Below are 12702 nucleotides of genomic sequence, written 5' to 3'. Positions count from 1 at the left end.
ATAATTTCTTTAAGGTTTGGTGTGCTGCAATTGATTTGCTTCAATATCTGGAAGGGTATGTGCAAAATTTGGTTGTAGATTCTCCTACTTTTCTGTGATTTTCCTTAGTATCTATCAAGTAGTATGACAGCATTTCTCCTAGTTGGCAAAACATGTAGAAACTTGATAATCTCTAGCTTCTATGATGCCATTAAATTTAGGCAAAATGAACTAACAGTTATTTGGTACAGAAAATAAAAAACAGACAGACTTGCTTTTATAAATCTAAACCTGATCCAAATAGCAATGCAATTTTTGAAAGGATTCCAAAGGTTAGATTTACAAAATGTTAACATACATACACATGCATATATATATATATATATATATACACACACACACACATATATTGGGAACTTTATCCACTAATCAGTGAATTACAACAGTTTTTCCTTGATTCTAAGTAAGCAGAAGAGTTTGCTCTTGGTCCTTGCTGTTTTGGATCCATCCTCCTCAGCAGATTGAGTTGGAGCAGTCTAGCATGCAGATGGGGCTGTTCTGACCTCTGCCAGCTGGCTCTGATCTGAATGCACAGCCAGCTAGCTGAAGGCCATAACTACCTCTGATTCCAGTTACATTCCTATCAGAGCTTGAAATGGAGGTGCTGGTATAGCATCAGGAGAGGGGATCCCTTGGTCTGCTGGGGGAAGCAGAAGACCTCACCTGCTTGAGACTAGTGGGAACAGAACTGAACAAGGAAAGCATTGGCATGTAAAGTTGTTTCTTGGGTATGTGCCCACCAACATTTATGTTGATTTTCCCCCTAAATATGAAACTCACACACTAACATATATACAAAGTAAAGCACAGCTCATGTTCTAGTACTGCATTTAGGGGACAGTTCTCATCTACAATTTTCCAAAGGAGCTACGGGCATAACTCAAATGCAGCCACATGACAGCACAGTTTTAAAAGAGAAGCCTACAGTAGTCAAAATGTGGGGAACTAGCTTGCTAAGTGAGAGCAGCTGCATTCTTTGGTCTAAAAACTGAAATGAAATGAACTTGTATTAAAAATTGTTGGGGAAATATTTAAGATATTTATTTGTTTGGTAAAGTGTTGGTAAGTTTGTTTGGTAAAGTGACAGTATTACAATAACAGGATTTGTATCAGAACTTTCAGCCAAGTCTAAATGGGGAAATGCTGAAACTCTCATGAACGACATTTAACTCTTGTGACATCTCCTGCCTTATGTTTAGAAGAGAAAGGACTGAACAGGATAAAACTAAATATTTGATGATTTGTGTGAATATAGAGAAGCAGAGAGGGAAAAGTTCTACACAGTGGTCACTTGAGTCACTGTTTTTCCTCATTATTTGCTCCCCAACTAGGCAAACTAAAGTGCCAAAGGGGATGCCTAGCAGGACTGTTTGAAAAGTCAGCTCCCTGGTGACCTATATATCCTTATGTGATTACATACTCCACTCATGTCAATCACTGCAGCTTCTTTAAACTCAGTGCTGCTATGCTCAGCACCTGTCCCAAGGATTTAGGATTTGTTTTCTTCTTTTGAGCAAAGTCAGTAGCATCCATTTCTTTTATCACAGTGTGGTAGCAGCTTCAGGTGAGTAAGGATTATGGTGATAGTCACCCATCATGACCAAAGCTGTTTCTTACTTGCACCATTGTGCAAATATGAGTGGGATCCAAGGTATGTTGAAGGAAACAAGGGAATTGTTCTTAGGCTTCATCCTTGTATCGTACATAAACCAGCTTTATTTGTGAAAGCTGTGCAGGGAAAGAATGAGCTCCATATAGGGAGAGGAAAGCAGAAAAGAAGTATACAGAGCCTGAGGCTACTGAAAAGAAGGTAGCAGGCACACAGCCACCTTATACAAATGGCTCATTTAAAACAAAAAATCAATTTGTCTTATGCTTGGTAAGTTATAGGATGAGAAAATTTTCATCTGTCAAAAGTACCTGACCTTTAAGGTGGAAAGTAAGAAAACAGCAGCAGGACAACCAGCAAAAATCTTTATGATTTTGAGCATGATCATCATTAGATGCTTTGTAATTCTCATTGCTCTTGGCTGAAACTATACTTTTGGCCTGTTTATCAATTATAGAGTAAATGATCTATTGACTACTGCATTTCCTGAGGGTGCTGCTGGTGACTCCCCCACTATGCTTCTGCATTACATGTCCACCTCTGTTCTGATGATTGCCAAGCTTCCCCCACAGGGCTCTACTTTGTACCTCCATGGTTCACATGCCTCAAGTCTAAGCTCTCAGTAAAATATTTTCATTTAGAATAATTTCTCTAACTGTATATGGAATAATTGAAAATTGTGCCTATATAATCAAAACATGCTAAATGCCTCATGTAACTATGATATTTGCCTTCAAATAGCCACTTCATGAAATGCAGGAATTAATCACAAAGGAAAGTTCACTTCAGCAGGCTTGGAAGCCTAGTGCTCTGAATGAGGGGCACGTTCTGGAGAGGCAGTGAGCCTGGCTCACCAAGAGCTCCTAGGAGAAATTTCCACAGCACCATGTCAAGTAGCTTGATTGCAACATTTAGGACAAAGGCTATTATTATCTCATTTATTATGTGATTAAAACTTGAGAAATTTCAGGTGCTAGGTTAAGTAACAGCTATGTATTTTCTGCTGCTTCTCTTTGTCTCCATTTGGATACTAAGTAATCTAAGCAACATTTACCTGCACTGCCTGTTCAACAGCACTATAAAAAAAACCTCATAGATTTAACTGACAAGTACATTTTATGCTAGGAAGCTAAAGAGTTATTAGAAAGTGGTTCTTCCTTACACCTCAGATGATGGGGGAATGAGAAAAGACTTTCACCCATACTGTCTCTATATCTCTGAGGCATGTAAAAAATATCTAGCTTTTGAATTTTTTCTTCCCCTGCTGGCTGATTTCCAGTCTCATTTTTTTCCTGCTTTGTGAAGTCTTAATTTCTGACAGTTTTCACAAGCTGCACTTCAGAATTATTCCATCCATATAGTGACTTCACCTCAGAACAGCCAAAATAAACAATTCTAGCTATTTTATGCATTTCTTGATCAGTTCCAGATTTTCATATATTTCTTATGAATTTGGTAACGTAGTACCATGCATTTTGGCAACCTGATGTTATTTCAGTCAACAGCTGTAATGCTGTGCTCTCTGATTTAGATTTTTTCAATTCATGTTAAAGCTGTAATGCCTCTGATTACACAGGAATAAAAGCACTCCTGAGCTGGCAAAATTTAAGATCTACTCCATCCTCCAGTTAATATAGAGAAAAGTTCTTCAAATAACATAATTTATTGAATCATTAATTAGAACTCCACTGACCTTTTCAGAATGCCTAAAACAGGATGCATGAAAACAGGCTTCTTGAAAAACAAAATACTATAACATTCCCTTTAGTTATACTCCAGTGCTGTAATACTCCCTCATATGTTAATTTATATACTGAAAAATAAGCAGGACAATGCTGCACCACAAAGCTGGAACAAACAGGTAAGTTCAGGCAATGATGATGGCAACACTAAATATCTTTCCAGATGTCAAAGGTCAGTGTCCTCAGGTGAGGGAATTACCCTATACCCAGTACTTAAAAGAACTAATAGAGTCATTGATTTAGTTGCCTAGCTTTAGGAGTCTGAGTTTAGGGTTCATTTTGAAAGAGAAAAGAGGAAATAGAAATATAAGGCAAAAACAATATTCTGTTACACAGTTCACACTCTGAAAATCTCAGACTTATCTAAATCTGAGAACAGATACTACCAGCCAAGTAGGACAAAAAAAATATCCAATGGATACCAAGTACATTAGTGTAATTTATGCTTTCATAAAACTGATAGACACATTTCTGAAAGTCTTTAAAATAGAAGTAATAATGGAGCTAGTCAGCAAGTAACAATTAGCAATTAATCATTCTTACAATATTCACACTATTCAGTTTTGTTCTTGTTATTTGAGGAAGTAATGATTAATTGATAAAAGTTTAGCAAGTGCACTAATAGCAGGTGCTCCTAATTGCAAACTCTCAGGGATAATTTGGTCTGAGCTACTTTATGCTAATTCGCACAGCATTATAGTTATAATAGTCTGTAATTTCACTTTTAGAACAACTTTTTCCTACAGTCACTATAATCTATTTAAGAATTTTACCTAGTTATTTGTATGAGGAACACTGCTGAATTGTAAATGTGGGAACCTGATTACCATAAAAGATTAAAGAAGAGGTCCTTAAAAATATGTCCCCACCAATTAAAAGCCCTTGCTAATTTGTTTCAGAGGTAACCGTTTTAAAGTTCCTTTAATGACAACATTTACTCTAATCTCATGTAGTTTGAAGCCCAATCCCAATATCTGTATCCCTTGTTTTTTCTTAAGTTTCCTTTAGCAGCAAGTACTTCTCTTGGAGTCTGAAAATCTGTGGGAGATACTGCATTCAGGTACTTGTTTTCCATTTCTGCAGTTGTTGTGCACCCAGAAGGCTCACTGAGGTAAATGAGCTCAGGCTACTGGGTGAACAAGAATTAGCAAACAAATGGACAAACAAGCACATTCTTACAACAGCCAAAGAACTAAACAATGGAATTTGTTACCCAGGTGCTTGCTGGGCAAATCAGCTATATCAACTCTTGTTCTAAAAATGTTTCAGCTCTCCATTTATTCCCCAAACCATTTAATACTGTGCTTTTCAAGCAAACTGTGGTGTATACCAGGATCCAGGAAACCCCTTGATCCTGTGGCAAGCCCTTGCAGATGTGGTAACAAGGTAAAATCAAAATATATGCTACAAAAAGTAATTTTCTCCAATGCCATTTTACAGACATAACTCTTCTTACAAAGAACAAATACAAATAGCAACTAATACTGTGTTATTCTATGTGGAACATATAGTCTTTTTGCAAGGCACTTAAATAAGTACTTCCATGTTTCCGGGAGTACAGAAGTACTCCGGGCTTTTCCATGATACTGGATGAGGTATTTTCTCTCCAAAACCTGAAAACAAGTGATCAGTTCAAACACATTTGGAAACACTTTCTGCATATATTCAGTTTCATAGAAATCCACATTGTGGATTATCTGACAGTTAAAAAGCCATGCTTGGTGAGTGCTCTCTACATTACTGGTTACCCCATTGGTCAGCTGATTGCACAACACAAGGCACAGCTAACTTCTCTCATCTGCATATCTCAGTAACTTGGGAGGTTTGACTTGAAACCAGAAGCAGCTGCCAAATAGATGTTCTTGCTGAGGCATGCAAAATTGTGAGCTATATGTCTTTGACTAAAATGACAGTCGAAATCTGCTAGCTAGTAGTTAAGCCATCATCTTTTACAAGGCTTTGGGAAGAGAGATGCAGTATGGACTTAGCTGTACATAAGAATTGCTGAACCTTGTGACTAGGAGGGAAACTTCCTTTGGGATGCTAAGTAACTTGTCTGTGTTTGCATTCATCTAGGTAGTGTCCAATGACTGTAGGATCAGGTGAAAATCACAGGCCCTGAGCTCCTCCCTGACAAGGATCATGCCATGTGTGCAATATCTAGAATTTAATAACTGAAGCCAGTGTTCAGCTGGGAGCCCAGATCTGTCTTTTGTAGAACAGCTCAATAAATATTCTCTTCTGCAGAAGCAGTACTTCAACTTAATGTGGGTTTTTTTTTTTCCCTGCATTATGGTTATCAAAATAGATACATGCACAATAGAGGTCCATTAGCATCTTTATCAACACTGCAAGCGGGCCAGAGAAGAACATGAGAGACTTACATCAGTAGATCATTGAATTTTCTCTTCCCCCTTCACATGCATGTACTTCTCATACCTCACCATTATGGATGAGATTTCAAGTTCCCTTGAACTTAAATGATTTCTTACTAATGCACTGCTACAGGGCTGTAAAATAACTTATTTTTCTGCCTGAGACCTGTCCTTCACATGGCTGGAAAATAATTGTCAACCTAGTGGCTAAAACCCTGAAAGCCAGTGATTAACTTTAAATACCAACATAAGCTCCAATTGCATTATTCTAAAATTTCTTATGCTATAAACATCTCTGTAGCACCCAACTGCCTTCCAGTAGAATACAAAGTGGCCATGACTAACATCTGTCATGTGTCATTAGTACTCTCATCCCTCAAGGGGGAAAGCATTTGCAGTGAAGTGTATTATTTTGGTAGGAAATTAAAAGGAAAAAACTGCACACAGCAACATGTTTATCTTAGAGGAACTAAGACCAAAAAGATATATTTTACATGTGGAACAGGGTATGAGATCATTGAAGGTCCCTAGCTGTTGGTGTAATTTTATAAAATGCTCTTACAGTGCCCCCTTTGGAAAGTCTACTTTCCGGCACTGACCTCTTGATCATTAGGATGCTTCATCAGGTCTGAAGAGAAAGATGTCAAACCCAGAGCTGTCAGCTGCCTTCTAGCAGGCCTGAGCCCAAGCCATGAGTCTTTGAATAGGAGGATTGAGGAGCTGAACTTGATTCAATGCCAAGTAATAAGTCAGCACTGTGAAGACAGGCTTGATGTGCTCTGGGAACTCCTAAGGAGATTCCTGTGCTCTTTGGAGCTTCCAAGATTCACAAGGCTTTCTGGCGAGGTACTGCTAAGCTCCCTTTGGAAACTGTCTTATTACAAGGGCATTTACAATTTCCCCTGCTGGCTTACTGGAATCCTTGCCACCCAGCTCTGCTTTACCTTCTCCCATCTATTGTCCAACACCACTAACTGTGTCGCACGGCAGCAGCGTGGCAGGGTAGTGGGACAGCATGTTTGGTCACATGGAGGAAGGCACAAGCGGTGCGTGTCACCTTCACAGTACTGCCCCATCCAGTCTTCTGCAGGCAGCAGCTAGACAAGAACTGGAATGGAAAGAGTTTGCTGTAGTTTGAAGTACAGCCTCTCACCAGTGCCCACCAAGACGACCTCAGCTGAATTGGTTAAGCTTGGAGAGTTCTCCTCAAAGTCCAGGATTCTCCTAGGACTGCAGTATGAAGCCTCAATGATACTATCTAAAACTTGTCTAGCAGTATTTTAAGGGAATGTCTGAAAACTGGTCTCTGGCTTAGCAATGCAGGCTCAACCTATAATTTTACAGTGACTAATCACTTTATTACATGTATCATTGGCTTACAGGACTGTCCTTGAAGACCTAGAGTGATACAGCATCATCCATGGCAAGGAAGAAACCACCCCCAGCCACTTTTTTCCTTTTGGTCCGGACACTCACAGGGATTTCCTGGCTGACATCTCCTCCAGAGATGAAAGAGGGCTTTGATTCATCAACATATTTTTAGTCTGACCTTTAGCTTCCTTCTGCATTGGCTTCAGACAGGAACACAGCAACGCATAAAACCACTTTTAATCCAGTAGCCAGCATCAGGACACAGCAGTGGCTTATCTTCCCAAGCTTTAGTGCATAGCGGACTTGCCTGTGGTAGTAGCTTTGCTCACACAGAAATCGTGTCGAGAAGAGGTCTGTGAGCAACACCCAGAGGCCAGTTCTGCCCACCCTGCTGCAAGGGCTCAAACCTGCTGATATGCAAGTACCAGGTCAAAAGTCCATTAAAAGCTTGCGCTTGGAGGCTTATACAAGAAATGGAACGAACCCATTCAATATCCTAATTTAAGTCCCTGCAAGCTTGTCACAGATAGACTGTATTATAAAGAATGTTTTATACAATAAATACATTGCAAAAGAAAAATGTATACTTCTTTGTGTGCTATTATTTGTTATTTAAAACTGCTACACTTATTTAGCTATTTTATCACACATTTTACAGTTGCACCTGTGGATGGTATATAGTTACTGTAGTGACAGAAGTACTATAATACCTTTAAATACCTCCATGGAGACATCTTTTTTCACCTCTTTGGTACAGCTGTATTTATACCACTAGCAGTTGCCAGTTTTTCAAGACTAGTTACTTTGACTTATGATATTTTCTATATCCCACTAAATGTTCCGTATTTAATATGCTTTACTGTGACATTTCTCCTCTTCCAAATTTTCTCAGTATACAATATATGGACAACAATGCATAAATATCTTATTCTTAAAACAAAGAAAATCCTGTTCTTGGAATGCAATTATCCTGCAAATTAAAAGCTAAAAGGCATCAGTGGTGTGGATATAACCTCCTCCCCCCTCACAAACTTTTGGTAGTGACAGACTGAAGAAGCCAGGTGCACTAAAGAAAGTAACTTTTTTTTTCAAAAAGCTGACACTAAAAAAGCTATTTATATTTCTGAGAAAGAAGCTGAAAAAGGATGAGTTCAAGAGTCTGCACAAACCTGCAGCACAAACAACAACCAACCAACAAAACCCTAAACCACCACCAATCCTGCTGCCCCAGCTGAGTTTGTAAAACATTTCTGCTACCACTGAATCAGTAATTCCATAATTTCTCTATTTTGTTTGGGTAACTTCCTCAAAATACAAAAGGAAGATCCAGTGACTCCAGATTATAAGAAACCAATTCTTTCTACTCTATTTTGCTCAAGTCTGACTGTAATCATATTTATGTACAGCATAATGCAACTCTGGTTTCAGTTCCCAAATGCCTCATTTTTTGAATGTTCAGCTTTGTAACTTTGGCTGATGTGTAGGACTTAACTATGGAGCTTGCCAAGAATGGGTGGACAGTTCATCCACATCCTCCAGAGTATGTACAATGTTCCTTTAGGACACCTCACAACATGCTACATTTATTACTAGCCCATGCTTCACTACTGACATCATATCAAACAATGCCACCTTCTCTCAGTCCCTGCTGCATTTGTAAACCTGCCCTTCAACATCTCCAACACAGCTTCAACTCTGCATTATCTGAAATCTCAGCCACATCTTGCCTTTCTGGCTCCTCATCAAGCTCAGGAACTGATTGTTATTACAAGTTCAGGAATGCATGTCCAGTCAGCACACTGGAAGATTCTCAAACTTGGAACACCAGCAGATGAGTCATTTTATGAGGAAGGCTGGAGAGGAACTTTTTAACAAGGACAAGAGGGAACATCTTGAAACTGAAGCAAGGTAGATTTAGATCAGACATTAGGAAGAAATTCTTCCCTGTGAGGGTGGTGAGGCACTGGCACAGGTTGCCCAGAGAAATTGCGGATACCAATCCCTGGCAGTGTTCGAGGCCAGGCTAGACAGGGCATTGAGCAACCTGGTCTAGTGGAAGGTGTTCTGCCTTTGGTGGTGAGCCAATGACCAGATGATCTTCAAAGGTGCCTTCCAACTCAAACCATTCTATGATTTCAAGGTCTAGCTCTCATTGTCCAGGCTCACTTCTTCCTTTACAGATGCCTCTTTCAACTTGTGCCTGTTTTGATTACCCTAATTTACCTACAGGTGACCTTTCATTACACACTAACACCACTGAATTTCTTCATTTGGTACACCAACTTTCTCCCTGGGTTCTTGGAGTCCATAGCAACACCCAAAAAGCTTATTCAAGTTTGCATCTTATTTTCCAGTCAAATCCCAGTCCCACTACCTTTCAATTCTTTGAATGGGTGATCAGTTTGGATTAGTTTTGTTAAACATACTGTGCAGAAGAAAATGGTGCCATAGGAAAGCTGTTAATATACAATGACAAAAAGAGAATTGTAAATGTGTATACCTGGATATTCCACATATTACCATCCTATCAATGTAATAAATATGCTCATAAGTAATCACAAAAAGAAATAAAAACCCTGTCTCTTCCTGGTAGAACTTTTCAGGTTCCAGAAATGCGAAAGAATATTTGGAAAGTATATGTTTCCTTTGTGAATGACAGCTCACAGACTTGCAGTTCTTTGTTGCCAATAAACAAGAAGCCATATAAGACAGCCATAAACCATATAAGACAGTTAAGAGTAAAAGAACTCCTGTCAAGGTAAAGATTATTAATCAGTTAAATATATATATAAAGTTTATTCAGAAACTGGACCCAATCCAGAACTACTATATTGCAACATCAGTGTCTCACAATGTGGACTAGATGGGCTTCACATGGATAGGATTCACATGTATTACATTTCCGCAAAGTATGCCAAATTAAAATTTATAAATCATATGCTCATGTGCTACTCAGTCACACTGGTGCTTCAGATTTGGCGGACTGAGGGCAGTTTCCAGTTCTGGAGCACCACTGGGTCGCTTTAGTCAGTACTTCTCTGTATCTACCGCTGCTGAATGTTACCTGACTCCTACAGCAACCATGGCAATCCAGGGTCACACAAGGCAACATTCCTTGCTGCAACAATTGGGAGCCACACATTCTATGAATTCAAAGAATAAAGAATAAAGATTTCTGAATATCTGACTTGCAAAGGTCTCTCCTGCCAGTATTAGACAAACTTTTAGAAAAGCCCAAGATTTCAAAATATTCTCAAGAAAAGTACTAAATATTTCCTGACTCACCATGGAAATAAAAGAATTGGTAAAATATCTTTAGCTCAGAGTGCTGTAAGTCAGGATCTTGAGCTTCTAGGCATTTTGGGCTGCAGTTCAAATTAACATACCTTATCATGATTTATACTACCTCTGTGCAATGAAAGTAGTTTGGGACAGCTTGGTCAGGACCCCAACATCCTTGCTCACCTCTCTTTCCCTAGTTCCTACTCTCACCAAATAAACACACACCAAACTCCTCTCACATATACCTGAAACAAAACCCTGAAACAAAACCCACTCAGACTAGTTGCAATTACTATCACAAGGTTTTTTGATTTAACTCTAACTGTGGTCCATTTTTGTAGCACTTGTGAATGTAGCAGCTCTGTCTTTGGGCTACACATTGAGATCTACAATGTAATGGGCTTATTCTAAAAGATTTTGTTTTTACTTGGTGCAGTCAAAAAGAATAAAACAGTTCCTTCTGTGAAGAAGATACCTCCCTCCTCAAATCTTCCAACAAGCACATTAAAAACCATGTTGTCTGTGCTTGAGACCCTGAAAGGGACTTTCAAGTAGAGAACTGAAAGAATCTTATGAATCCTGTTTTAGAAGAGCCTCTGTTTTCTAATTCAGTTGCTGACAAAAAGAATCCATTAGTAGGAGTTCTAAAAATATATTGCATTTGGATAAACTTTGAATCTTCCAAAGTTGAAGTAAGAACACTAGATGAGCAGATCCCAGTCAGTCCCCCCAGAACACAGAGCTACTGGAGAATATTAATCAGACAAGGTTTTTCAAAGAGCAAAAGGACTATGTTGCCCTACTGAGAAACTTCACAAAGATGGCATAACAAAAATACTCTGGTGGGATAAAACCAGTAAATTTTTGCTCTTAAAAAAAACCCCAACCAACTGAACCACCACCACTACCATAATAAAGCTCAAAAGATATTGAGCTTGATGCTCTATGACTGTTATTTAGCAGGGTAAATAGTCCTACATAGTTTGGATAAAGTCCTAAACTTTTCTCTGAAGGAGCCTGAGGATAAAGCTGCCATAAACACATGCCAGATCTATCACTACAGACTTTTTCTTTTGCTATCTCATTTGAACCCTGTAATGTTGTTACTAGTATATAGTAAACAGGGAAAAGTCAGCAAGTAGTTACAAAACTTGGTCTAAAAACCTCTCATTATTTCTTGCCAGATGCTGAAGATTCTCCTGTCAAGTAAAATTTTGCTGTTTTAAACACTGTTTTATCAGACTCAGCAAATCCACAAGAATTAGTAGTCCTTCGCTGGGATCATTAGTTAGTTTTATTGGGTGGTAGTTTTTTTGATTTTTCTTAAGTGGTTTTTCCCGTCAGCAGTACCCAGAATTGACATCTAACTTCAAAGCAGGTTAAAGACCATTAGGACAACACTGTGACATTGCTGAGTCTAAACTCCAGAAGATATTTGGATGTGCCTATTACACCATATAAGCTCTCTTTATTCACATCTCTCAAGTAATTATGCATACCAGGACCAGCACAGACAGATGTCTCAAGAAAAGGATGAGGGAAGTTTAGTCAATGGGATAAAGCACTCAAGAGAAGACAACAGATGACATTATTTATAAACAAACTGGCATTGTGAGCTGTACAGTGGGGGTGATCAGAAACAATGCTCACTCATTTCTGGATATTGTCAGACAAGTCAGCAATATTTTACTCAACAAAAATGTTGAAGATCTCTGTAGGTGTCAGATAGGTATTAATAACTTATGGGTAAACATCACAGGAAAAAAAATATTCTGGCACTCAGCCTCTCTTTGCCAGGGGAGAAAATGATTGAGCAGATGGTTTGTTCAGAAACTGCAGCCTTTAGGAAGAAGCTTGTTTGTGAAACTGAATATATTTTGCAACTAACAAAGATGTGGAAATTTTTGTCCTTAGGAAGTTTTCACTGGTAACACGGGGACGGGAAAGTCAGTACACTATTCCAGTTCAAAAGGAGTATGTAATCTTACTCCTTTTTTTGTTTTTTCCTCTTAGCAGGTCTGTAACAGTCCAGTGCAACAGACCATAATTAAGCATCTTGACAGGTTTATGGAAGCCTTGCTCTCAGACAAAGATCCGTGTCATTATATTCCTACTGCAGTGATGATGAATATGGGTAGCAGGGTTTTTCTGTGGATGGGAGAGTTGTTTTCTTTACATGCTCCCCCTACCCTTGTCTGCATTTATGAAGTAATTTCCCAATCTGAATTTTGTGATACAGTCCTGTCTTTCAGCCCCTTCCAGCACAGAGATTAAAAATCACCTT

The sequence above is a fragment of the Cyanistes caeruleus genome, chromosome 8 (genome assembly GCF_971803275.1).
Source record: "Cyanistes caeruleus chromosome 8, bCyaCae1.hap1.1, whole genome shotgun sequence".
Classification (NCBI taxonomy): Eukaryota; Metazoa; Chordata; class Aves; order Passeriformes; family Paridae; genus Cyanistes; species Cyanistes caeruleus.
The sequence above is the reverse complement of the archived record's forward strand: the minus strand, read 5'-3'. Positions refer to the sequence as shown.